Here is a 5553-nt window from a genome sequence, read left to right as displayed (position 1 = left end):
CCAGAGAAAAACAAAGAGGAAGGAAAAGAGAAAAACCAAGCCGCTGGTTCCAGGACTCGAATCATGGTCAGCCATGTAGGAGTGAGGCACCTTAATCACCACGCCACCTGCTGGTCCCTAGGTTTGATTTTTATAGCTCCTTTGGCAAGTGAAAAATGGAAAACTGGAAACATTGATATAGTGACGAGTCGTGTTGGCATGTCTTCTAAGCTTCCTGTCGCTCAGACACAGGTGGAAATCAATCTGGACAAGCTAGCGCCTCTGTCAGCTGCTCGCTGGACTTGAGCACGTCGGACTGTGTGTTCAGTTATGAAGGAAAGGGCACGTGAGTTACACGCATATGTGCGAGGACCAGCAGTTTCATTTATTCTTTTAAAACAGGATTATTTATTTAATTATATTTATTATTATAATTTTTAAATTCACCAGAGACAGGGGGAGAGAGAGAGAAAGAGAGAAAACAAGCTGCCAGGTCCAGGAACCTGGTCGACCATGTTGGAGACCAGTGCCTCAACCACCATGCCACCTGCTGGCTCCAAGCAGTTTCATTCTTAAGGAGATTCCTGGCTAAGTGCACCAAGAGTCATGAACGAGACAACCGATTACTGTAGTCTTTGATACGGCAAGGCACAGGAAATGCGCGGGTAGGCTGCACAGTGCTCTACACGCAGCAGTGAGTGAACGAGCTGTAGCTACGTGCAGGTGAGTCACGGAAACGCGTGACTGAAAAAGCACGTCACAGAGGACTACATCGAATTACTCAGATAAAACTCAACCACCAAGCCAAGTCCAGAAAACTTTAGGGATTCATGGGTAGAGAACTTATTTTTAAAAGTAAGGGAGTCATAAGCCCAGTGCGTAATCTTGTATTGGTGGGGAAGCTGGAGGACAGGGAACAATCACGCTAGTTGTTAGATTGGCAGGCGCTCCTGGGTTGTTTATTTGTAATAACTTTAATGTATATCACATAGATTAAATTTGCGTGTGTTCTATATTATGCAGTACGTTAAAAAACAGTGTTTGAAATGCTACAAATATATCTTCAAAGGTTATGTGTGAAAGCTGTGGGGGAGTGTGAGTGTGTGTGTATATATATTTCTTTATTTTTTAAAGATTTTTCTGCCATAGGTGCATGTGCTTACTAGAGAGAGAGACAGAGAGAGAGGGAGAGTGAGAAAGCACCTCCTTGGGGGGATGGCCACACCACAATCCCTCCTTCTCCATTCTTCTCTCAGGATTTTGGGCACGCACACACGCTCACCCAGTGTGTCTTTCAAGGCGGCTAGTCTGGAACTCAAATTGCATGGCAGGTCATGGAGGATCTAGTGCCTCAACCTCCATACCACCTGCTGGCTCAGAGCTTTTTATATTTTTTAATATAATTTAATTTTTTGCTAGAGAGCATGTGTGCTCACCAGGAAGAGACAGACGGAGAGGGAAGGAAAGTGAGAAATGCCCCCAGGGGGATGGCCACAATGCAATTCTCACTCCTCTATTCTCCTCCTGGGACTTTGAGCACACTCGCACACATGCCCAGTATATTTTTCTTTTTAAATTTATTATTATTATTATTATTATTTTAGAGAGAGATTTTTGCTATAAGGTGCAGGAGCTCGCTGGAGAGACAGAGAGAGACAGAGAGACAGAGAGTGAGAAATCATCCACCCGGGGATGGCCATGCCACAATCCCTTCTCCTCCATTTTCCTCTTGGGATTTTGGGCACACACGCCTGGCATGTTTTAAGCCACCAGGTCCAGGACTCGAACCGTGGTAGACTACATGAGAGTCCAGCAATGTAACCATTATGCCATCTGGTGGTCCCAATTTATTATTATTATCACATTTGCTATAGGGCACGTGCGTTCACCAAAGAGAGACAGAGAGAGGGAAAGTGAGAAGCAAGCTGCCAGGTCTGGGACTCAAACTGTGGTCGGCCATATGGGAGGCCTGTGCCTTCACCACCATGCCACCTGCTGGCCTCAACCCAGTGTGTTTTTCAAGCCACCAGGTCCAGACTGGAACTGCACAGTTGGCCCTGTGGGTTCCAGCTGCCTTAACCTCCATGCCACCTGCTGGCCCGGTTGGGGCTTTTGGGCTCTTGTGAGCTCTCTGGGCACAGAAGTCCTGGTTTATTGCCCTCAGTGGACTGGGACTTCCAGGAACTGGCATTTGCTGCTGTTCACAGAGCACTGTGTGTTCCGCCCTGACTGCAGACAGAGTGCGACTTATGGCTCTCCTGGGTGGGATCTCTCTGATGGCCGAGTGTGCCCTCCTCCCCAGTGGCTGGCTGCTGGGGCCTCCGAGGATGTTTTTCTGGACATACGATGGAGGGGGGCCTTCCTCACCCACCGCGGGGGCAAGTAAGGACAGAGGGGACTAAGGAGCCCACCCAGACTTGCCTGGCTTCATGGTGACTGTTCAACCCATTTCTCCCTCAAAGTCCCGGGCACTGGTGGTGATGAGAGATGATCTTAGATCACCAGCTGCCACTGGCCTTGCATCTGTCCCTTGTTCTTTTAAATTTTTTTTGGCAAGCCTTGGAGTAGAGGATGCCAGGGGCCACTCTGGCTCAAAGTAGAAACTGACAGGGAAGCTGGAAGGGGTCTATATAGTCAGGCAGAGCCTGATGTCAGGGAGAAGCTCTCTCGGCCCCTTTGATGCCTGTCCCTGGTCCCGGGCCTGTGGCCAGTAGCTGATCTGTTCAGCCAACCTCTCCTGGCCTCGGGAGTGTAACCGCCTACGAGTTCCTGATTTTAACTCCGTACTGTCTAATAGCCACCATGGATGGGGTGGGAGGAAGGACAGATAGCCAAGCACGAGATTAAAAACTTCTCCTCCCAAGTAAGGAGGCTTTGTGGGCCTGAGAGAGACGCCTGTGCTCTCTCCAGTCCCAGGAGTGCGGGTGGGGAGCTGAGGTCAGGCACTCGGGCAGCTGCTGGGCCGCTCTGAAATCTTTGGCCAGATTTATGCTGCTGTTGGCTAATAAACACTTGTACCTTTGGTGTGAAGGACGAAGTGTGCTTACATAAAAGCTAGCCATGTTTCCTGGCCTCAGCTGGGTGAGCTGATTTAGTTGATTGCTTAATAAATTCATGCAGGCCCAGTCACATGACACAGACAGCAGGGGTGTTCCTACTCGATGCTAGAGACCATGTGGCAGGGCTCTGGGTTCATGTCCTGGGTTAGCCTGGACATGCCAGGCAAGACCACAGCATGCCTGTGATCCGGGCTGGCTGCAAGGGAGGGCTGTGGCATGAGGACATTGTCAAGGGTGTCGCTCCCCATACCCCATGAAATAAAGTTAGAAAAATTAATCCGGAGAAGCTGGTGGCATGGTGGTTAAGGAGGCCGGATCATCCCCCATGGCCAACTACACAGTTTGACTCTTGGGCCTGGTAATTTGAGAAACATGCTGGATGCGTGGACAAGCGTGCCTGAAATCTTGAGAGGAGAATGGAGGACGAGGGACTGCAGCGTGGCCATCCCACCTGGGGAGTGGTTTCTTGCATGCATGTACTTGCTTACTCGCTCTCTCTCTCCCCCTCTCCGATGAGCACAGGTACTCTATAGCAAATTAAAAAAAAAATTAATCCTATGTGGTTGGGCTAATTTTTATCTTAGATTCTATGAATCTATAACGTGGATTCAAAAAGAAAAGTTTATTTGTTCCTTTAATCTTTAATCTCCCTTTCCTTGAGTAATCGTGTGCACATTCCCCCACCACTACCACCAGAGGGTAGGGAAGGCATTTGTTCTTTTTTACCTCCCAGTTTGGTCCCTAGAATAAAAAGAGCCTTGGGAACAGTAGATAGCATACTGGTTACATCCCTGGACTCCCACACGGTGGACTGTGGTTCGAGTCCCGGACCCAGTGGCATAAAAATCACGCCAGGCGTGTGTGAGCGTGCGTGCCCAAGATCCCAGGAGGAGAATGGAGGAAAAGGGATTATGGCGTAGGCATCCCCCCGGGGGGTGATTTCTCACTTTCCCTCTAGCTGTCTCTGTCTCTCCCCCACAACAAGAACATGCGCTCTAAGGCAAAAACCTCTTTAAAAAACAAACCCAAAGGGTCCAGCAGACGCCATAATGGTTACATCACACAATTCCCATGTAGTCCACTGCGGTTTGAGTCACAGACCTGGTGGCTGAAAACTCAGGCCAGGTGCCATGTGTGCATGCCCAAATCCGGAGGAGAATGGAGGAGAAGGGATTGCGGCATGGCCATTCCTCTGAGGTGGGGGATGACTTCTTACTTTCTGACTCTCTGTCTCTCCAGTGTGCGTACATACTCTATAGCAAACATTTCTCTAAAAAAGAACAAAACAAACACACACACACACACAAAAAAAAGCCAGCCTTGCCCTAAGTGACTTAGCAGGTGAGTGTGGGGCACTGAAGGAGTGTGGGTGAAGAGTCAGAAGCCCTGGCTTGCACCCTAGCTGTGCCGCTGACCGGCTGCTGGTCCTGGGCAGGTCTCCACCTTTCTGTGCCGCACTCACCATCTGTCAAATGGGCATCTTACCACAAAGGTCCCGTGACTCTGAGACTTCTTGTGTGCTTGTTCCCCGTGGGTACCTGGCGTTCATTCCCATGTGCATTCAATTCATTCACCAAGTGCTCAGCGTGCCCCAGCCAGGCTCCAGGCAACCTCTTCGGCCCTGGAATTTATTGGAGGACAAAGCAGAGTGCCTCTTCTTGTGCTAGGGGTTTCTTTTTTGTTTTGTTTTGGTTTTGTTTTTGTTTTAAGAATTATTTGTTTACTTTTATTGATCATAATTATTGTTTTCTAATTTGACCATAGAGAGAGAGAGGGAAAGGGAAAGTGAGAAAGCAAGTGACCAGGCCCGGTACTCAAACCACAGTCGCCCATGTGGAAGTCCAGTGCCCCAGCTATCGCTCTACCTGCCAGCCCCAGTGCTTGGGTGTCGAGGGGAGGGCAGACACAGAATTGGTCAGATATGGTAGCACGTGGGTGACTGGGGGGAGATGGTTCTGAATGGAGGTGGTTCCAAATCAGCCGGGGGAGGGGGGTCTGAGAAGGCCTCAGGCTGAGTGGGAGAGGCAGGAGTTATTGGGGGGTCGTGGGCTGGAAGAGCAAGGTGAAGCCTGGGGGCTGGGGGAACCATGAGGTCTTAAAGGTCAGCAGGGTGGCGGAAGGGCCCGTGGGCCATGCCAAGGAGCAGGACTTCATCCTGTGGGTGGTTGCAGACACTGGAGGGTTTTCTAATCCCTGGGGTGGGGTGACTTAAAAAGGCTCACTTGGGCAGCTTGGTGGAGAGGTCCGATTGGGGGGCCACTGGGAGGTGGAGAGGGCCCCGCTGGGAGGCCACAGGGTGGTGGAGAGGTCTGATTGGGGGGCCACTGGAGGTGGTTTCTCTAACCAAGACAGAGAAGATGGCAGCCTGGCTTGAGGGGCATTTGGTACCGAGGCGTCTTGTGGCTTCTCTAAGTCAGAATGAAGTCATTTTCCAGGTTGCCATGGGCTTACTGAGTGTCTCCTCTCTCCCCCAGAGGTGGCCAGTGATGTGCTGACCAGCCTGCCGGGGGCCAGC

The sequence above is a fragment of the Tupaia chinensis genome, unplaced genomic scaffold, assembly GCF_000334495.1.
Source record: "Tupaia chinensis unplaced genomic scaffold, TupChi_1.0 Scaffold000374_1, whole genome shotgun sequence".
Lineage (NCBI taxonomy): Eukaryota > Metazoa > Chordata > Mammalia > Scandentia > Tupaiidae > Tupaia > Tupaia belangeri.
The sequence above is the reverse complement of the archived record's forward strand: the minus strand, read 5'-3'. Positions refer to the sequence as shown.